Source organism: Nycticebus coucang, chromosome 8 (genome assembly GCF_027406575.1).
Source record: "Nycticebus coucang isolate mNycCou1 chromosome 8, mNycCou1.pri, whole genome shotgun sequence".
Lineage (NCBI taxonomy): Eukaryota > Metazoa > Chordata > Mammalia > Primates > Lorisidae > Nycticebus > Nycticebus coucang.
Window position 1 is genome coordinate 42884162 of NC_069787.1, and position 23272 is coordinate 42907433.

General features: G+C 44.1%; 1 non-coding gene and 1 pseudogene across 1 annotated transcript; both read right to left on the bottom strand.

The window, feature by feature from the left end:
• The window catches only part of LOC128592262 (condensin complex subunit 3-like), a 36206-nt pseudogene extending 16506 nt beyond the window's left edge, over positions 1–19700 (bottom strand).
• Positions 19701–19707: 7 nt separating this feature from the next.
• On the bottom strand, positions 19708–19809 carry LOC128592934 (U6 spliceosomal RNA). Its single transcript, XR_008382141.1, has one exon. It is a non-coding gene; the product is annotated as a U6 spliceosomal RNA (small nuclear RNA).
• Positions 19810–23272: the final 3463 nt, after the last annotated feature.

Below are 23272 nucleotides of genomic sequence, written 5' to 3' on the forward strand. Positions count from 1 at the left end.
CTTTACAACCGTCAAGATACAGAAACAACCTAAACGCTCATCAACACATGAATAGATTCTGAAGTCTGGTATATGTGTATCACGGAATACTATTCAATCATAGAAAAGATGGAGAACTTACATCTTTTGTATTAACCTGGGTAGAGGTGAAATACATTCTTCTTAGTAGAGTATGGCAAGAGTGGAAAAGGACGTATCCAGTGTTCTCAATACTAATATGAAGCAGTGGATGAACTAATACACGGCCACCCAAGAGAAAAACTCAAGTTAGGGGGAAGAGAGAGGAGAAAGGGGGGGATTGCTTTGTTTCCAGTGAATGGGCACAATGTAAGGGTACATGGCACACCCTGGAGTTAGGACACAGCTACAACAGGGATTTTACCTAACAAATGCAAATATTGTCACTTAAGTATACCCTCATTAATCAGAAATAAAAGAAAAATAAAACTGAAAACTGAATCTGTAGAAACCATGTGAACTGTCATGAGTTAACAGGCCCTGAACAAGGTTCCATGAAGAACAGAGATGAGTGGGAGGGCACAGACTCAACTTTTGGTTCTAAGAGGTTCATGGAAGTGCCTTGGAACAAAGAAGCACAGGTCCCAGAGCCAGACAGACCTGCTACACACCCTGCCACTGGAGCCTTTCCTGCCTAAGCCTCCAGTTCTGACCTCACAAATGTCTGTGCAGGCTTGAAGGACAGCAGTGAGCTCACAATGAGCAGTGGTCAGGACTGGCTGCAGAGTCAACGGACACACGCACCAGCAAATACAGGTGGCAGCCATGATGTTAGCTCCCCTCCAAGTTTCTACACTCCCCTCTCCCTTAATAAAGGCACCCCACTTTTTTAGGGTGGTAAATTGCCAAGGAAAAATATTTCCAACTTCTCTTGCCTCTGGGTATGGATAATGGAAAAAATGTCTGGTCAGTGAGATGTAGAGAGAAATTTTCCTAAGCTCCTGGCAAGACTAATAACAGAACACCAGGTGAGCTGAAGCGTGAGCTCTTTCCCTTTGAGGCTATGTGGAAAGCACATATGACAGCTGAAGAGCCAGCAGGCATTTTAGACCCTGAGACCCCTAAAGGATGTAAGCCACATAATAGTATGATGACATAGAAAGGCAGAATTCTGGATCCCTTATGAATAAGGAACAGCCAAACTACCCTTGTATGAAGTGTCACATGTGACAGAGAAATAAAGTTCTCTATTGATTCAGGCCCTGTCATTCTGGGTTTTGTTCCCAGTAAGTTAACTTAACACATCTTCATATTTATCCAATCAGGAAGCCACCATGCTAAGGGACACATCTACTTTTTTCTGACCCTTGCATCCCAGATAGCAACAGTGAGCTCAAGCTTGGCCTCTGCTTCTCCAGCCAAGCAGACAAGAAGGATCCTGAAGATACCCCTCCTAAGGGTCTTGCTGAAAAGCTCCATCACTCTGAAGGTCTGGCAGGGTGTTTCAAAAATGTCTGCTGGCCTAGCTGGGATTTCTATCATCAGTTTGTGGCTGTCTTTCTCCATCCCTCTCTCTCTCAGTCTTTCTGCTTGAGTGTCAGGTCATGGGACAAAGTTTTCTGTGTTTTCTGCTGAGGCATCTCCTGGCCTAGAGCAGGAACAGGGAGGTCTCACAGACACGTGCTGCATAACTGAGTGGCTGGGCAGGTGGAGCAGGGAGGGGCCTCTGCTCACAGCAGACACCTGCAAGGGCTGCTGAGTTTGCTCTGGGGATCAGGAGGCCTTGGTTTCTTCCCTGCTGGGTAAGCCTAGCTACATTTCCTCACTCACTCACCCTCAAGAAAACCACCTTTGGTTGGTCTCTGCTCTGTATCAGGCACTGGGTCCATGTATACGGGGGCAGAGATGAAAGGTCCTAAGGTCACTGAGCTGGCCTCTAATGGGACAGAGGGAGAATCGAACATCACACACCATGGGGACCAGCACTGCCTGACACTGGGTGGCAGGAAATGTGAGGGCTTCCTGACCCAGCCAGGAGCTTGTGACGGCTATGACAGGAGAAGGAACTCCCACCAGCTCACCCGCTCTGGGCCTCTTGTGGAAAAGGCTGGGTTCAGACACAGAAAGCGCAGGTCCATTCACCAACCTGCTGTGCAGTAGCCCTTAGATGAAGCCTCCACAACGCCCCTTGGGGGAGGCCCAGATCTTTGTCCTCCTGTTACTCACTCTCACTGAGCGCTCACTACCTCCCAGGCTGCTTTCTACACCTGCTCCATGTATTAGCTCAGTAATCCTCACCACAGCCTATAAGGTAACTGCGATCTCCCCTCCATTTCACATGTGAGGACCGTGAGGCCCAGTGAAGTTAATTGAGCCAGAGCTCAGAGCTGCTGTGTGTCAGACCCAGACGCAGTCTCAGGGCTGGTGAGGAGCTGAGCCCGTGTGCTCCACACTACACACACCAAGGCCATCTCCCTCTTTACATGGGAAGTGGGATTCACAGACATCAGAAAGGGGGCAGAATCCCTTGCAGACCCAGGTCTCAGGAGGCCTCAGAATCTAACACACCAAAGGCCACTGTCCAGTTCTTGGTCTGTTTAGGGATTCTGAGGGGACTGGAGTGAACCAGAGGCACTCCTCTGTCTTGACACCTGGTGGAAACATTTCAAAGCCATTGGAGACCACATTACTGCCTTGGTCAGGACAGCTGCACAGGTCAGCGCCCTGCCAAGCCTACCAAACACTGTCCCATGTGAACACGTTGATGTCAGCACCCACAGTCCCCTGTGGGGAGGCTCTGCTCCTCTAAATCAGTTCCTACTTTCAGTCATAAGATCACAGGCAGAGGGAGGCGTGCCAAAAGCTATTCTGAACAATTGGGGTTTTCTTACAAATTCATCAGAGCACAAGAATTATTCACCTCAGGGAAGAGGTGGGGAGGGTGGGTGGGGAAGGGGCAGGGCCCCGGCTCACCTTCAGGGGCAGGTAGGCTGCGATGGTGATCCCGGCACTCAGGTGGCGTGGCCCTGTTGTAGCTCACCAGGAGCCTGCCGGAGCCCTGGGCTCGGCTCTCACCTGACTTCACTGCAGTGCTTATAGCCCGTGGCAGCATCCCTGGACCAAAGGGGAGAACCAACTCATCACTGTGAACTTGTCCTTTGTGAGCAAGGCACAACAGGCTGAGGCTTTATCCTAGGCTTGATAGGCAGTTGGATGATTTTCACTTAAAATTTTTTTAATTTAAGTACACTTCTCATGACTATACAACTTAAATTCTTTTTGCCACATAGTAAACACATACTGTATCCAGCACCCAGATCAGGAAACAGATTATTGGCACCCAAAATTCTCCAGGAGACCCATCTGATATCTAGCGTCTCCCCCAAAGGAACCCTGAACCCTGACTTCTACCAGCACAAGACTAATTCTGCTTGATGCTGCAGTTAAACTCTTCCCCACTGGCTTCCTCAGCTCCATGGTATTCCCGAGCTTCCTCGTCTGTCACACATTGCGCTTCCCCATGCACATTTCCATACATTACGCTGCTGTGTGGATACCGGGCAGTGGACTGACCCTGCCACTGTGCACGTTTCTGTTCCTTCCAGTCTGGGGCTCTGATCCACAGGGCTGTTAAGAACATCCAGGCACCTTCCTTTCTAGGGGAACCCTTAGGGGTTTCCATTGGGTGTGATCCTAAAAGTGAGACTCCTAGGCTATGGAGCATGCGTTGTTACTGCCAAACACCTTTCTCACAATGGTTCTATCAATGGAAAGTGCTACTCCCAGTTGCCCTACATCCCTGCCTTTGTTATCCAACAGTGTTTTAAGTAAATTTTAAAGCCTTATTCATTTACATTCTCATAAAACTCACATAACATAAAATCTGCACCTTGGCAACTTTTAAGTATATATTTCATTGGTGTGAAGTACATTCACACTATGTTGTCACCACCATTTATCTACAGAACTCGTCTTGTAACTGCAACTCTGTCCTCAATAAACAAAGACTCCCCAATTCCTACTTCTCCCTCTGGGAACCACCTTTCTATTTCCTGTCTCCATGAATTTGAATTAGCTGAGTACCTTATGTAACTGCAATTAGACAATATTTACCTTTTGAGACTGGCTTAGCAGAGTGTCCCCGAGGTTCATCCATGTGGTAGCAGGGATCAGAGGGATCTTTTGCTTCTAAAGTTGAACAAATGTTTCATTATACGTGCAGACGCGTTTGGTTTACCCACTTCTCATTGGTGAACACTTGGGTTGCTTCTGCCTTTCAGCTATTATGAATAATGCTGCTACAAACGTGGGTGAAATAATACCGCTTTGAGATTGTGCTTGGAATACCTTTGGATGTATACACAGATGTGGGATTGCTGGTTCACAGGGTAATCCTGTTTAATTCTTTATGGAACCTCCATACTGTTTCCCTAGTCTGCTGGGAAGATGACTCTCACCAACACTTACTGTCTTCTGTTGCTGTTTGGATAGTAGCGATCCTAAGGAGTGTAAAGTGGTTTTTCCTTGAGGTTTTGCTTTGCAGTACTCTGGTGATTAGCACTGTTAAGCATCTTTTTACAAACATATCAGTCACTCGTATATCACCTTTTCAGAAAAATCTATTCTGAACAGTCCTTTGGCTGTTTTTGAATCAGGTTATTTGCTTTATTGTTGTCAACATATAGGGGTTCTCTAAATATTCTAGATATGAACCCCTTATCAGGTCTATGAAGTAGAGGTATTTTCTCCCATTTCATAGGTTGCCTTTGATCTCTTCTGCCCTTTGACACTCAGAGTCTTTGAATTCTTTTTTTTTTTTTTTTTTTTTTTTGGCCGGGGCTGGGTTTGAACCCACCTTCTCAGGCATATGGGACCGGCACCCTACTCCTTGAGCCACAGGCGCCGCCCGAGTCTTTGAATTCTTTTTATTCTTTTTCATTTTCAGACACAGTGTCACTTTGTCACCCTGGGTACAGTGCCATGGCATCATAGCTCACAGCAATCTCAATCTCTTGGTCGCGAGTGATCCTCTTCCCTCAGTTCCCTAGTGGCTGGGAGTACGGGTGACAGCCACAATGTCCAGTTACATTTAGAGATGGGGTCTTGCTCTCACTCCGGCTGGTCTTGAACTCCTGAGCTCAAGCAATCTACTAATCTCAGCCTCCCAGAGTGCCAGAATTAGAGGAGTGAGCCACCACAGCTGACTCAGCTTTTAGATTTTGATGTGGTCCTGTTTATCTACTTTAAATATGTAACCTGTGCTTTTGGTATTATGGGTAAAAAAACAGTGGCAAATCCATTGTCCTGAAGCTTTCCTTCTATGGTTTCTTTTGGGAGTTTCAGAGTTTCAGTCCTTAACATTTAAGTCCTCAATTCACTATGAGTTAATTCTTGGGTATGGTGTCCCGTCAGGGTCCATCTTCACTCTCCTGCATGTGGATGTCTGGTCATCCCAGTACCATTTGCTGTAGAGACTGTCCTTTCCCCACTGGGCTTTCATGGCACCCGTGTAAAATCAGTTAACCATCCAGGAGCAGGTTGATTTCCGGGCTCAGCTTTCTCTTCCATTGCTCTCTAAGTCTGCCCGTGCCAGTACCACCCTGTTTTGAACTCAGGAGCTTGTAACGAGTTTTGAAAACAGGAAGTGTAAGACTCCAAGTTCATAACTTTTCAAGATTGTTTTATTTGGGTGCCTGGAGATTCTATATGTTTGAACCTTTCCTAAATTTTCTTTGGTTGTTACACTTCATTTGTGGAATCTTAAGTGTTTTCCACATATGAGATCATGTCATTTGCAAACTGGTCATTTTACACCTTCCTTTTCACTTTGAGTGGCTTTTATTTCTTTCTCTTACCTAGTTGCTCCTTCAGTTTTTGGTGACTCCAGATTACATGCGTCCAAAACATCCACTCATAAGTCTTTTTTGCTATGTTAGTCTCCAAAATCAAGTGCAAGAAAAAATAGTACTAGGCTTTATAACTATCCATGTATTTTGCCTTTACCAGACATCTTTATTTCTTCATCAGGCTTAGAGTTCCGTTCTAGTGTCCTTTCTTTTCAACCAGAAGGACTCTTTCCATTGCAGGGTAGGGCTGCTGGTACCCACATCTTGGGTATCTGACAATGTCTTAATTTCTTTCTCGTTTTTGAAGCACAGTTTCTTGGATATTAAACTCTTGGTAGACAGACCTCCCCCCCGCCATGACATTGAATATTTCAGCCCACTGAAATCATGGAAAATCATGTGGTAAACAATGGGGGAAAATGATGGTGAGAGTCATCTTCCTAGCAGCTCACTAGGTGTTAATTAGGGACTTTATTGGGTATCATATACCCCAAAATATTTCTATACACTAGTGGATAGTATCATGTACAGTATCATGATAGCAGCTATTTGTAGCATCCCTCCAACATTAATTCAAATTTAAAGTAGATGGAATTGGATACTTTCCATAGAGGCATAATGAGGTCTCTAAAAGTCAAAAGTTATACAGGTTTTAAAACTAAAAGTGAGAAGGCTATGGAAATGTACAGGTTTTAATTTCTAATAAACCAAATATCAATCTCTATAACCCATGTAAATGAGAAGCACTTGTTTTCTTTCAAGAGGAAAATGTTTTTGCCCCCATATAAGGAAAAAAAATAATACCCTGTGTTATCCCCAGCCCTGATTGGTCCATTTCCCCCTGCCTCTGACCTTATAGAAAGCCATTGAGGCCCAAACCTCAATGTTTTTGCACCCATGTAAGAAAAAAAACCCACCCAGTGTTATCCCCAGCCCTGATTGGTCCATTTCCCCCTGCCTCTGACCTCATAGAAAGCCATTGAGGCCGAAACCTATATAAGCGCCTGTCTGAGCCTGGGTCTTTGGTCATTACAGCCCAGGAAGCTCTTTCGGTGACCTGCGGACTTGACCTCAGCTAGCGTGTTTCCTTGATCGTAGTGCTTGCAGTTATCCCAGTGAGTAGTTTAGCATAGTGTACATAGTCTTCTTAGCGTAGTGTTATTTGTTTTCTTAGTATAAGGTCACATATTATTTTTATCCTAGTTAGCTTTCATTAGTAGTGTTAGCATATTTAGTGCCCCAGTTATTATAGTTTGTTAGTGTTTGTAGCATAGTGAGTATTAGTTGTTGTTGTTGTTATTTATTGTAGCTTATCTAGCGTAGTGTTAGTGTAGTCAGGCTCTCCATGGCGCCTGGGGTGTCTTCCGTGTCCCTGGACAAGGAGGTCCTCCAGGATTATGAGTTCTTACAGACCATTGGTGAGGGCAGCATTGCTGAGGTGAAGCTGGCCCGTCACCGTGGAACTGGCATTTTGGTGGCGGTGAAGATCATCAACAAACGCCGTATTGCTGGCCTCATGTCTGTGTCCACGGAGCCCGACATCATGAAGAGACTGGACCATCCTCACATCATCAAGCTGCTGGAGGTCAGACAGGGTAAGGAAAATATGTACCTGATTATGGAACTTGCAGCCTGTGGTAACCTGGGTGAGAGAATAGACGCATATGGCCAGATGGAGGAGGGGGAGGCCCGAGCCATATTCTTGCAGCTACTGAAAGCCATGGAGTACCTCCACCAAAAGGGCATCATGCACAGGGACCTGAAGCTTGAAAATGTTTTATTCGATTCCCAAAACAATGTCAAACTGGCTGACTTTGGCATGGCCGCAACTTTCAGCGAAGGTAAGACGTTCAGAACCTTTTGTGGGACCCCCCCTTACTTGGCCCCTGAGGTTTTCCTGGGCCAGAACTACAAAGGGCCAGAGGCAGAAATTTGGAGCCTTGGGGTCATCCTCTATGTAATGGCAGCCGGGACCTTCCCGTTTAAGGGACGGGACCTTGATGAACTAAAAACATCCATCTCAAGAGGCACCTATGCTACACCTGGTTTCACTACCCCCAAATTAAAATGCTTCATCCAAAAAATCCTAACCCTTGACCCCAGCAAGAGACCCACTATCAGGCAGATGATGGAAGACCCCTGGATCCAGTCTGGGCAAGAGAGGATGAGGTCACGCGCGGCAGCAGACATCCCACCAGAGGCTGCCATGACACTGGAGGCAGTCACTCCACTGGAGGCAGTCACCCAACTGGAGGCTGCCACCACACTGGAGGCCACCACCCCACTGGAGGCAGTCATCCCACTGGAGGACGCCACCCCACTGGAGGTAGTCACGCCACTGGAGGATGCCATCCCACTGAAGGCAGTCACCCCCCTGGAGGACGCCACCCCACTGGAGGTAGTCACGCCACTGGTGGACGCCACCCCTCTGGAGACTGCCAACCCACTGGAGGCCACCAGCCCATTGAAGACCCACACCCCACTGGATGCCGCCACCACACCAGAGACTGCCACCCCACAGGAGACCATCACTCCATTTGAGGCTGCCACCCCACTAGACACCTCCACCCCACCAATGCCCAGGCCCAGTTGTGCCCCCCAGGCTGGCCCTGTGTCCTCTCCCTCAAGCCACCTTAGTAGAGGCCCGGCAGGAGACACGGGAGCTGAGGGAAGAACCAGCCATGACCCCTCCCTTCCAGCTGGGCAGGTAGTGGAGGATGAGCCCACTGAAGCGGGTCAGGGCCGGCGGGGGTGCGCTAGGAGGATTGTGAACTTCTTTCGGAAAATGTTCTGCCTCCCGCCGGCCCAAAAGAACTGCCACCGCCAGAACAAGGTCGTGCCTGTGACCAGCCAGGGGACCTGAGGCCGAGACCAGGAGGCGAGTGTGGGGCTGTCAGCCATGCTTCCTTCTTTTATTTGTTATTGGATTTTCAATAAAGAGATTGAAATTGTATCTTTTATTGTGTGTACATGTATTCGGCACAAGGTGAAGTTCAGGTGTGTGTGGAAAGCTAACATCCCCCTCCTGGCAGGCAGATGCCGCATGCTGTCACTGATGTGTTGCCTCAGAAGCGCTGACCTCATAGAATGTTTGTGACACGGGGGTGGGTGGCACAGGGAGGGATGGGGGTTAGTCGCAGGGAACAAATGTTCACACAGGATGAAGAGACCCTGATGTCTGTTGTATGGCACGCTGAACAGGTTAAGGAGAATGTAGGCCACATTTCAAAATACCTGACAGTCCACTTCAAATGTGTCCTTGGAGAGCAAGAAGGTCCTGACCTTCTGGGATCCTGAAACACGCTGTGGGAGGTTGCCCATGCCTGGACTCCCAGCTGGCTGGGGAGCCACACAAGCAGGATGCAGCCTGCAGAGACCTCCTAGCCACAATGCAGCCAGCTGAGCACAGCCTGGTCTCCCGCCCTGCCCCAACCAGCTGGAACAACCATTGAGCCTGGACCATGGCTCTTGGGCACTTGTCCCCTCACTGCCCTTCTCTGCTTTTTCTTCCATGGTTGTGGGTGGCGGGACAAGAGGGTTCTTAGTCATCTCACTCCTGTGTCTTACAAATCAGTATAAATACATCCTCACTCCAGAAAGCTGAGTCCTGGGTATTTTGCTGTTTTGGGTCCTCCCTGCATAGCTGGGGCTGTGCCCAGTTGGTGCAGGCAGCCTGGAGCACAGTAGTATTTGTAGTTAAGGAGAAACAGTCAATGGAAAGGGGCCTTGAGGGAACTACCAAGGTCACCCAACAGCCACACAAGAGTCTCTGGGCCGTGTGCAGGGCAGAGACGCACACACCGTGCATGGGCACCCCACACTGATGTTGCCTGGTTAACATGTTCACAAGGAACAATGGGGACTTGAGGGCCTGCTGGCCTGTGCTGATTATCTCAAGTAGGGTAACATAGTCCTGTGAACCAAACTACATAGGGAGTCAGAGAGTGACCTGGCTGTGGTTCCCAAATTGCCCTAGGGGACCACTTGTCCTGCTATGTTGTCTTTCTTTCTTTCTTTTTTGGCCAGGGCTGGGTTTCAACCTGTCAACTCCCGCATATGGGCCCAGCGCCCTACTCCTTTGAGCCACAGGCACTGCCCCATCCTGCTGTGTTTTCTGACTGATGAGTGTAGCACTTGGACTTTCCTCTGAGATCCTCTCTCCTTTTCCTAACAGTAGTACAGGTGGGTCCCTCTAAGAGGCCTGAGCCAGGTGTGGACCTTTGGTTCCCAAACAAAACCATTTCTGTGTTCAGTCCTTTCTTTGCAAAAGCACATTTCCACATTGATAGCCTTTGTTGTTGTTGTTGTAACCTGTTTTTATCTTTTCTGTTTTCAAATGCATACATTGAATCAACTTTGAAAAAACATGTAAGTTAGATGACATTACACATATATTTCCTCACAAGGGGCACGTTTCATGCCTTTTTCATAACACATCCTCCTCCCTGGTTCACCCCATATGCAGAACCACGTGTATCCTGACTTCGAAACTTTACATCACCAGTAACTTTAAAGTGTGTGAAAACCCTACAAAAGGACATTCTGAATTGTCCATACAGAAATATGTACATGAATGAGCATGGACTTGTAATAAAATAGGTTAAAATATTAGCCGAGGAGTATATTTTTGAGGCTGCCTGGGGGGTCGTCCTCATAAAATTCTCGCCCAGACTGATTGCTTCAAGGGTTTTCCTGCACTGTCTTCTAGTATTTTTATAGTTTCATGTCTTAAGTTTAAATCTTTAATCCAGTGAGAGTCTGTCTTAGTTAATGGTGAAAGGTGTGGATCCAGTTTCAGTCTTCTACAGGTTGCCAGCCAGTTCACCCAGTACCTTTTGTTAAATAGGGAATCTTTTCCTCACTGAATGTTTTTAATTGGCTTGTCTTCTGCACAGCCAAAAACACAGTAAGTAGAGCAAGCAAACAGCCCTCAGAATGGGAGAAGATATTTGCAGGTTATGTCTCTCCAACAAAGGTTTAATAACCAGAATCCACAGAGAACTCAAACATATAATCAAGAAAAGAACAAGCAATCGCATCCCAGGCTGGGCAAGGCACCTGAAGAGAAACTTCTCTGAAGAAGACAGGCGCACGGCCTACAGACATATGAATAACTGCTCACCATCTTTCATCATCAGAGAAATGCAAATCAAAACAACTTTGAGATATCATCTAACTCCAGTAAGATTAGCCCCTATCACAAAAACCCAAGGCCAGAGAAGTTGGCATGGATGTGGAGAAAAGGGAACACTTCTACACTGCTGGTGGGAATGCAAATCAGTACATTCCTTTTGGAAGGATGTTTGGAGAACACTTAGAGATTTAAAAATAGATCTGCCACTCAATCCTATAATTCCTCTACTAGGCATATACCCAGAAGACCAAAAATCACATCATAACAAAGATATTTGTACCCGAATGTTTATTGCAGCCCAATTCATAATTACTAATTTATGGAAAAAGCCCAAGTGTCCATTGATCCAAGAATGGACTAATAAATTCTGTTATATGTACACCATGGAATACTATGCAGCCTTAAAGAAAGATGGAGACTTTACCTTTTTCACGTTTACGTGGATGGAGCTGGAATATATTCTTCTTAGTAAAGTATCTCAAGAATGGAAGAAAACATCCAATGTACTCAGCCCTACTATGAAACTAATTTATGGCTTTCACATGAAAGATATAACCCAGTTATAACCTAAGAAAAGGGGGGAAAGGGAACAAGAGGGGAGGGGGGAGTATGTTGGACGAGGGAGGGTGATTGGTGGGATTACACCTGCGTTGCATCTTACAAGGGTATATGTGAAACTTAGTAAATGTAGAATGTAAATGTCTTAATACAATAACTAAGAAAATGCCATGAAGGCTATGTTAACCAGTGTGATGAAAATACGTCAGTCTATAAAACCAGTGTATGGTGCCCCATGATTGCATTAATGTACGCAGCTATGATTTAATAATTAAAAAAACATAAAAATATGTATATATTAGCCAAGGCCCAGCAGATATTAGCCTCCAAAAAATACATTAGCAAATGTATTTTTTTGAAGGCTAATATCTGGAAAATCAAGGATGCTGTTGGAAGCCTATGTGTGATCCTTTGGTTTCTTAAAAAATGAATATAATGCTAATCACTTCTGTCTTTTGTTAACCGAGTTGGTTGAAGCTAACATGTTGACTTAGCACAAATAAGGCTAATGAGCTGAGGGCAAGATTTTGATATTACAGAGGATCTACCTATGAAATAAACTGCTGGGGAAAATGCATAAACTTGAAATTATTTGGGGTTATCTGTGAACTCCAGCTCTATGTATATTCCTGTAACCTGTGGTTGATAAAGCCATTTGTTCAACAAATATTTGTTAAGCACCTATTGTATGCTTGGACTCAGGCATGTGGGATCCTAGGAACATAGCAGTGAATGAAACAAACATGCTTTTCATAAGGCTTTCTGTTGACTTCATAAGGCTTTCTGCAAGTTTGTTAAGTGATGTAAAAGATGAAAAGGAAATCGTTGGAGAATTTAGTGTCTTCATGCAATACAAGATAATTCAGAGTGGCTAGAGAGATAGTTAGGAGACGGGCCACCTCTGTGTTTTCCTAGGAGAGCATACCGTATTCCCCTCACTAGCAGTGTCTAGAGAAATGTGCAGACACTGTATCCCTTTTATTTATATGTATTCAATTTATTATTCTCTGATTTAAGAAATCAGGCATTCACACTAGAAAGACCTACAGAATTCAGCACATGAGCATCTTTGTCAATACATACAACTCAGATGACCTGGCTGCTCTCACCCAACCAATGATACCAGAAATAGTCCTCCTTATCACAGATCACACCAAGACAAATTCAGTGTTTTACCCCAACATCCACTCAGGGGACATAAAAATGAGCCCTTTTCCCCCAACCCTTCCCAGCCATTCCAGTGCTGAGGAGGCAGTCCAGTGGGGATTCCCCTGGGATGCTCTCCCATCCCATCATGAACAGACATTTTGTCAGACATTGGGGTAGGGAAGCCCCTAAACCCGGCTGAGAACTACTGTGTTTCCACCTTCCCTTCCCCCTCCAAGTTAGCAAAGCAATAATGGCCTAACCCAGCCAAGGCAGAATTAGTGGGGCTGCAAAACAAACACAGAGGCTTGCCCAGGAAACACCCAACACAGTGATACAAATGTTGTAACACCCAGAGGACAGCTTTTCAGTTAGGGGCTCCGGCAGCTGGGAAGCACCAGAGAAAGAGTGAGATGAACTTAACCAGAAAAGCTGTGGAATCCACAGAGGCTTGTAATTTGCCTTCCACTTGGCAGAGGTAGGGGAGGGAGGAGAGAGACAGAGGTTCTGCCAGTTTAGGGATCAAACACAGAAATGGGGAATCAGGACACCGGGAAGACAAGTCTGCCTTGATGTCTAGTAAAGGCAAAAGTCAGGTGAGAGCTGAACCCAGGGCTCCAGCAGGCTCCTGGTGAGCTACAAAAGGGCCACGCCACCTGAGTGCCAGGATCACCATCGCAGCCTACCTGCCCCTGAAGGTGAGCCGGGGCCCTGCCCCTTCCCCACCCACCCTCCCCACCTCTTCCCCGAGGTGAATAATTCTTGTGCTCTGATGAAATTGTAAGAAAAACCCCAATTGTTCAGAATAGCTTTTGACACGCCTCCCTCTGCCTGTGATCTTATGGCTGAAAGCAGGAACTGATGTAGAAGAGCAGAGCCTCCTCACAGGGGACTGTGGGTGCTGACATCCACGTGTTCACATGGGACATTGTTTGGCAGGCTTGGCAGGGCGCTGACCTGTGCAGCTGTCCTGACCAAGGCAGTAATGTGGTCTCCAATGGCTTTGAAATGTTTCCACCAGGCATCAAGACAGAGGAGTGCCTCTGGTTCACTCCAGTCCCCTCAAAATCCCTTCAGAGACCAAGAAGCGGAATGTGGCCTTTGGTGTGTTAGATTCGAGGCCTCCTGAGACCTGGGTCTACAAGGGATTCTGCACCTTTTCTGATGTCTGTGAATCCCACTTCCCATGTACGGAGGGAGGTGGCCTTGGCGTGTACAGTGTGGAGCACACAGGCTCAGCTCCACACCAGCCCTGAGACTGCGTCTGGGTCTGACACACGCTCTGAGCACTGGCTCAATTAACTTCACTGGGCCTCACGGTCCTCACATGTAAAATGGAGGGGAGACCGCAGTTACCTTATAGACTGTGGTGAGGATTACTGAGCTAATACATGGAGCAGGTGTAGAAAGCAGCCTGGGAGGTAGTGAGCGCTCAGTGAGAGTGAGTAACAGGAGGACAAAGATCTGAGCCTCCCCCCAAGGGGTGTTGTGGAGGCTTCATCCAAGGGCTGCCGCACAGCAGGTGGTGAATGGACCTGCGCTTTCTGTGTCTGAACACTGCCTTTTTCACAAGAGGCCCAGAGAGGGTGAGCTGATGGGAGTTCCTTCTCCTGTGATAGCCTCCACAAGGTCCTGGCTTGGCCAGGTAGCCCTCACATTTCCTGCCACCCAGTGTCAGGCAGTGCTGGTCCCCACAGTATGTGATGTTTGTTTCTCTCTCTGTCCCATTAGAGGCCAGCTCAGTGACCTTACGACCTTTCATCTCTGCCCCCATATACATGGACCCAGTGCCTGATAAAGAGCAGAGACCAACCAAGGGTGGTTTTCTTGAGGGTGAGTGAGTGAGGAAATGTAGCTAGGCTCACCCAGCAGGGAAGAAACAAGGCCTCCTGATCCCCAGAGCAAACTTGGCAGCTCTTGCAGGTGTCTGCTGTGAGCAGAGGCCCCCTCCCTGCTCCTCCTGCCCAGCCACTCAGTTATGCAGCACGTGTTGGTGAGACCTCCCTGTTTCTGCTCTAGGCCAGGAGATGCCTCAGCAGAAAACACAGAAAACTTTGTCCCATGACCTGACACTCAAGCAGAGAGAGAGAGAGATGGAGAAAGACAGGCCACAAACTGATGATAGAGATCCCAGCTAGGCCAGCACACATTTTTGAAACACCCTGCCAGACCTTCAGAGTAATAGAGCTTTTCAGCAGGACCCAGGGGAGGGGGATCTTCGGAATCCTTCTGGTCTGCTTGGCTGGAGCAGCAGAGGCCAAGCTTGAGCTCACTGTTGCTATCTGGGATGCAAGGGTCAGAAAAAAGTAGATGTGTCCCTTAGCATGGTGGCTTCCTGATTGGATAAATATGAAGATGTGTTAAGTTAACTTACTGGGAACAAAACCCAAAGTGACAGGGCCTGAATCAATAGAGAACTTTATTTCTCTGTCACATGTGACATTTCATACAGGGGTAGTTTGGCTGCTCCTTCTTCATAAGGGATCCAGATTTCTGTCTTTCTATGTCATCATGCTATTATGTGGCTTACACACTTTAGGGAGATCAGGGTCTAAAATGCCTGCTGGAGCTAAGCTAATATATATTTTTTTATGTTTTTTTATTATTATTAAATCATACCTCTGTACATTAATGCGATCATGGGGCACCATACACTGCTTTTATAGACCGTTAGACACATTTTCATCACACTGGTTAACATAGCCCTCCTGTCATTTTCTTAGTTATTGTGTTAAGACATTTACATTCTACATTTACTAAGTTTCACATATACCCTTGTAAGATGCAACGCAGGTGTAATCCCACTAATCACCCTCCCTCCGCCCCCATTCCTCCCCTCCCTTTCCTCCTTCACCGTATTCTTAGGTTATAACTGGGTTATAGCTTTCATATGTAAGCCATAAATTAGTTTCATAGTTGGGCTGAGTACATTGGATACTTTTTCTTCCATTCTTGAGATACTTTACTAAGAAGAATATCTTTCAGCTCCATCCATGTAAACATGAAAGAGGTAAAGTCTCCATCTTTCTTTAAGGCTGCATAATATACCATGGAGTACATATACCACAATTTATTAATCCATTCGTGGCTCGATGGGCACTTGGGCTTTTTCCATGAATTAGCAATACGAATTGGGCTGCAATAAACATTCTGGTACAAATATCTTTGTTATAATGTGATTTTTGGTCTTCTGGGTATATGCCTAGAAGAGGAATTATAGGATTGAGTGGCAGATCTATTATCAGATCTCTAAGTGTTCTCAAAACACCCTTCCAAAAGGAATGTATTGATTTGCACTCCCACCAGCAGTGTAAAAGTGTTCCCTTTTCTCCATATCCATGCCAACATCTCTGGTCTTGGGATTTTGTGATATGGGCTAATCTTACTGGAGTTAGATGATATCTCAAAGTAGTTTTGATTTGCATTTCTCTGATGATTAAAGATGATGAGCAGTTATTCATATGTCTGTAGGCCATGCGCCTGTCTTCTTCAGAGAAGTTTCTCTTCAGGTGCCTTGCCCAGCCTGTGATGGGATCACTTGTTCTTTTCTTGCTTATACGTTTGAGTTCTCTGTGGATTCTGGTTATTAAACCTTTGTTGGAGACATAACCTGCAAATATCTTCTCCCATTCTGAGGGCTGTTTGCTTGCTTTACTTACTGTGTTCTTGGCTGTGCAGTAGCTTTTTTGTTTGATCAGTTCCCAGTAGTGTATTTTTGAAGCTGCTTCAATTGCCCAGGGGGGCCTCCTCATAAAATACTTGCCCAGACTAATTTCTTCAAGGGTTTTCCCTGTACTCTCTTCCAGTATTTTTATAGTTTCATGTCTTAAGTTTAAATCTTTAATTCAGTGAGAGTCTATCTTAGTTAATGATGAAAGGTGTCGGTCCAGTTTCAGCATTCTACAGGTTGCCAGCCAGTTCACCCAGCACCATTTGTTAAATAAGGAATATTTTCCTCACTGAATGTTTTCAATTGGCTTTTTAAAGATCAAATAATGGGAAGTAGCTGGATTCATCTCTTGGTTCTCTATTCTGTTCCAGACATCTACTTTGTTTTTGTGCCAGTACCATGCTGTTTTGATCACTATTGATTTGTAGTATATTCTGAGGTCTGGTAGCGTGATTCCTCCTGCTTTGTTTTTATTTCTGAGTAATGTAAAACCTCAAATTCTGATTTCACATAAAATGAAGTATTATTTTTTCAAGATCTTTAAAGTATGACAGTGGAGCTTTAATAGGGATTGCATTAAAATCGTATATTGCTTTGGGTAGTATGGACATTTTAACAATGTTGATTCTTTCCAGCCATGAGCATGGTATGTTTTTCCATTTGTTAACATTTTCAGCTGTTTCTTTTCTTAGAGTTTCATAGTTCTCTTTCTAGAGATCTTTCACATCCTTTGTTAGATAAACTCCCAAATATTTCATCTTATTTCGCACTACTGCAAATGTAATAGAGTCCTTAACTGTTTTTTTTTTTTGCTGGACTATTGTTGGTATACATAAAGGCTACCGATTTATGAATGTTTATTTTGTAACCTGAGACACTGCTGTATTCCTTGATCACTTCTAAGAGTTTTGTAGTGGAATCCCTAGTGTTTTCGAGATACACGATCATGTCATCTGCAAAGAGTGAAAGTTTGATCTCTTCTGACCCTACGTGGATACCTTTGATCACCTTTTCTTCCCTAATTACAATGGCTAAATCTTCCATTACAATGTTAAAGAGCAATGGAGACAATGGGCAACCTTGCCTGGTTCCTGATCTAAGTGGAAATGATTTCAATTTAACTCCATACAAAATGATATTTGGCTGTGGGTTTGCTGTAGATGGCCTCTGTCAGTTTAAGAAATGTCCCTTCCATGACTTAGCAATTATGAATAGGGCTGCAAAAAGCCCAAGTGCCCATCGATCCACAAATGGATTAATAAATTGTGGTATATGTACACCCAATGTACTCAGCCCTACTATGAAACTAATTTGGGGCTTTCACATGAAAGCTATAACCCAGTTACAACCAAAGAATAGGGGGAAGGGGGAAAGGGAGGGTGGACGTTGGTGGAGGGAGGGTGATTGGTGGGATTACACCTGTGGTGTATCTTACAAGGGTATATATGAATCTTAGTAAATGTAGAATGTAAATGTCTTAACACAATAACTAAGAAAATGCAGGAGGGCTATGTTAACCAGTGTGATGAAAATGTGTCGAACGGTCTGTATAACCAGTGTATGGTGCCCCATGATCGCATTAATGTACACAGGTATAATTTAATATATATATATATAAATTACTGATCATTAAAACTATGTGAAGCACACGCACAAAAAGGTACACATAGAAAAGAATGATGTGAAATACTGCAGAGGTGTCTTGTTTTACGCTATGAACTGATGAAGCAGATGTCAATTTCAACTTGACTCCAAGTCATTCTCATCTCACCATTCTGTCTGCTTGGTGATGGATTTTGTACCTTTTGTTTGTATCCTTGGGGTCGCAGCTCACCTCAGCGGGGTTGATGTGTGTTCTTCAACCTTCTCTCTTGGTCAGCTCTAATCCACCAGGTTACTTGCTAAATTTCTGTTCTGGATGGGAGCCTCTGTGGAAAGCTGACTTCAGTCAGGCATCTTGTCTCCGCCCCCCTCTATGTGTACTTTTAAAATCTCAAGTTGTTCCATCTTTTCCAATAGGTTTATTTTGGCATCTTCTAATACTTTTATTTCTTCTTTTAATTCTGATGCCCCATTTAAATCCTGTATGGTAATGCATTTTTCCAAAGCTTCTTTTGCTTCAATAAGTTTACTTTTTATTTCAGAAATCCTGAGTTCTTTCTTTCTTATAGAGGCTGGACCATTGTTAATATCAGCAATAACAATGGGAGCCCAAATCTCTGAGATAATTTTCAAAACAATTTATATTCTCTTATTATCATCTACTACAATGATGTGGGGTAGAGACGAAACCAGAGATAACAAGGTTGTGAGTAGGGTAAGAAACTCCTGTAAAATAGACAGTAAATTTTTCTTTCCTCCTTCTTCATTGGTATCAAAAGATTTAATATTCAATATCAATTGTAGAGCTATGAACTCTTTTGTCATCAAATTTCCAATACAGGAAAAATCACTAATGTGTTCCTCATTAACAACTGGAATATTCTGGATGTAACTCCATAAGTATTCTGCATATATTAAAAGCTCTGGCAAAATCTGCTCTAAAATTCTTCTCCTTCAACTCCTTTTGATTTCAAATATTCACAAAGAACACACCAATATAGAACAATTTTAGGAGTTAATGTTTCCTCTGAGATCAATGTTCTGCCATCATAGTTTTTATAGATTCCCACCAGTTCATTGAGAGGAGTCACAGAAAATAAGTCATTGAGAACACAGAATGCCACTTCAGAATAATTCTCCACATCCAAATGAGGAAGCAACACTAAGATATTTCCTTCAGAGAAACATAGCCAGTTTTGGAGAAGAAGCTTGTGCATAGCTTCTTTCACAACATCTGATCTGTCATTAAGACCTTGTTAAAGAACCATTAGTCTTTGAGAAATAGACAGAGCTCTCATATGAAACTTTTCAGCTAAAACTTGATAAGCTAGCTTTCTGGCAGCCTCTTTCACATCCTTGGTGTGCCCTACAAAATTTGGCAAAGTCTTTGCTGATGGTGCAACACAAGATAACACTGCTTGCCTAACTTCTGGGTTTGAATCATTTTCAATCAAAGCAGCATATGCATTAACCACTGGGTATTCATCATCCTAGGGATTCTGAAGTCGTAAAAGCACCAGAACTGCCTGTATTCTCACATTTGGAATCTTATCTTTCAATCTAATAAGCATGACTTCATTAATTTTATCAAACACATCATCATAAATCTGGGCATTTTCTGGCATACTTCTTAAAGCTTATTTATGAGATGGCACACTCTAAATCTCACTGCATTGCTGTTTGCTTTATGAGACTTTAAGAGAAAAGTAAACAAGTAATTTAAAATGCCACCATCTTTCTTTTCCTCATCATCTCCCATATCTGACCAGTGAAATGAAATAACAAACTTTGCTAAAAATAAGTAATGCTTCACAAATTTGTGTGTCATTCTTGCACAGGGGCCAGACAATCTTCTCTGTATTGTTCCAATTTTAGTATATGTGGTCTGGGATCTTAAAGTTCTCAAAAATCCTTAAGGGGTAGGTCTCACAGCATCCCCTGACTCCAGTTCCTATGGGATGTGAGAGTCCCTCAGCCTGTCCCAAGATTAGAGTTCTGATTCTGGCAGGTTGAATTAAGACAGCCATGCATTAGGCCCCTGCTAAGACCTTCTCATGACCTTCCCACAATGCCAGACCCCTGGCTATGGAGATGTTCTCAGTATGCTGCCTTGCCAGCCACAAAACCTATGGCAAATCTACTCCAATTGGCATTCAAATATGGTTTCTGTCTACTGTATAAGTCTGTCCACTCTTCCAAACTTTCCACTCAATGTTCAGCTTCCCCCAACAACTGAGGTACCAAGTACCAGATATCAACTTTTTGAGATGCTCATAGTCTGAGAAATTAGACAAATGGGAAGAAATAGTCGTTAAAATCCGGTAGTTGCTCTGTGGGAAGTTTGCAGAGGAAGGGGCCAGACACTGACTGCCCTTAGTGGTTCACAGAGCACTGTAAGTGCTCATTTGATTTCTCAACCTCTTTATCCAATATGGGGCTCCCTTGACACTGTTTACAACATACAAGTGTTTCCTATGGGCCAGGCACCATTGTGTGTTTTTTAACATAATTTTTCAAATTTCTTATCCCCCTCAATACAAGCTGGAGGGGTCTGGAATTATTTCTATTTCCATTTGACAGCTGAGGAGAGGGAGGCACAGAGGTATTTAGTCGTTTGCCTCAAATCCCCCAGCTACTGGGCAGTGAAACCAGTGTGCTTTCACAGATACAACATAGGTCCTGTTCTGTCTGCCTATAGCTGAGAAAAGGTGGCTGTCCCAGGGTCTGACACTCATCACTGTGAGGTTGACCTGATGAAGGAAGTAATAAACCTGAACCTGTCCTTTGTAGCCCTCTAGGACATGGAGGAAGAAAGAATGCATCTGTTTCAAATTGTAAAGTCCTGAAGTTTATTATTATATTTAGCTTTATTATATATCCTAAATAGACCAGGCAATAAAAAGATGGAAAGACTGAAAATCTAACTCTTAGTGGTGGGTTTTTCTGGTTCTAATCAGTGGTGGGTTTTTCTGGTTCTAATCAGGAGTAGATCTTGCCGTTGGGAGTTCACAAAGCCCATGCCAGGTCCCTCTCCTGATGCATAGATAGGAAATCAATGTATAGAGGGTATTCCTGATGATCTTCATGGGCTGGGAACCCCAGCACACACTGCTCAGGCACTGACCTGGCCTGCCTTTTCTTCACTGACCTGGCCATTGCCTCTGTGGGACCTCCAGGCTTCCTTGCACAGCAGCATGCCGTGTGCCCAAACGCCTCTCTGACACAGCCTCACTTCTCCTAGCTCAGTCCGTAGGCCCCAAGCCTCTGGGTTTGCTAGTGCCCTTTGCAGGTAGGTCTGCATGGCCAAAAGCACCCATCTCTCCAGGTTCTGCTCTGCTACCACCCCTAGTTCCCCAGTAAAGTTTTCCTGTGAAAATTTTAAGTTTTGTTTGGTTGCCTCCTTTGGCAAGAAGAGCAGCAGGTATTAGAAGGATGTAGAGGACATACTGACGAAACGATCACCATGAAATCATCAAGTTATTACTGAACATGTTTAGGGTGGAGGACTTAGAATTTAATGTAGAGTGTGGATTAGCTTATCCTAGTTAGGAGAACCTGGACTTAAGAAATTTTTTATATCTCAATTATTTTTTCATCTGTGTGTTCTTAGGTAGAATTGTACATTCAACTCAACAGTGAATAAAGTTCTGTGAATTTGGAGTAGAACCTAGGAAAAATCAACATCCTGATAAAATGAAGGAGGAAAAAAACCCATCTGATTTTGATGCAAAAATGGTCTCAGGAGGAATCGATATCTTCTCCATCCAGAATATAGATCTGGATTATTTTTCTTCCCATTTATTTTTATAGGGCCTGATGTTAAGTGTGAAAATCTGATTTATACCCATGAATGTCATATACCTGAAGTGTGGTGAAGTGATGCTTCTTAATAATTATCCTTCATATTTGTTATCTCTTACCCCAGAAGTGCTATAGAACAAACTCTCCCTAAACTAAGTGGCATATAATAATAAAAATTTATCTTCATGAATATATAGGTCCACTGTGAATAGTCTCATCTAGGCTACATTTGGCTGGCACCTGTACCTTAAGCTGCAGGTTCTGATGGGTTGGCTGTTTACCATGGTTGGGCTCAGTTTTGATTCATATGTGATTTCTGGGCAACAAGCTGTAGGGTCATTTACCAATTAGATACCCTACTGGCTTCATATTAGCATTGAGTACATTGGATACTTGCTTCTCCATTTTTGTGACACTTGAGAAGAATGTGTTTCAGCTCCATCTAGGTTAATATAAAATATGTGCAGTCACCATCTTTTTTGTAGGTGACTAGTACTCCATGGTATGCATATACCACAGTTTGTTGATCCACTCCTGAGTGGATGAGCATTTAGATTGTTTCCACGTCTTGGTGAGTGTACATTGATGCTCTTGTTATTAAATAGCACCACTACATACATCAAACTTGAATCACATCAATTAATATTCCATTGGTCAAGGCATGTCACATAGCCAAGTTCAAATCCAAGAGGCAAGGAGAATACATTTATTCTTGTGGGGGAAGAACTTAAAGCCATTGGTTTAGCATGAGTATAAAATGACAAAATAATAACAAAATTTCTCTTCTACCACCTCTTCTGAAATCATTTCTCCTGATCCTGCATAATTTGTAATGTCCACATAGTATTGCTCTTTGAATCCTATGTATTAGCTGTGCCCTCTAAGACTATAGTAAATTATATTAAGAATTTGATCTGGGCGGTGCCTGTGGCTCAAGGAGTAGGGTGCCGGTCCCACATGCCAGAGGTGGTAGGTTCAAACCCAGTCTCAGGCAAAAACCACACACACACACACACACACACAAAAAGAATTTGATCCAACCAAAGACATAAAATACTGGGTACCCAAAGGCTCAGAAATTGTCTTAACTTATGAGCATGGTTGCAACCTGAGCTTTTGTCTTTTCTTCTCTCCATCCAAGTGGCTAAAACATGGTGGTTTCCATTTTTGTATTCCTGTGTCTTGTTCCTGGGGTCTTTGAACATGAGGATACGCAATGAAGTGCTCTCAATGTGGGATAGGATTTCTACATTAGAATCCTAATTATAGAACCAATTAGCTATAACATCAGTTTCTTCATCTGTAAAACAGGAATGACAATCTTTACTTTGCACAGTGTGTGTGAAAATTAAATAGATTTGAAAGAATTTGCAAGTAGTTAAGTGACATTTGCTATTAAGGCTAGTTATTTAACTTTTAGAGAATGTCTTCTCAGGAATATGTGTTTTGTTTTGTTTTGTTTTGGGGGGGTGCTTCTTGGATTTCTTGTTCTGAGCCAGGAAGTCTACATCTTCTGACAGCCTTCATGGAAAAGAGATAAGAAGGTACCCATTATTG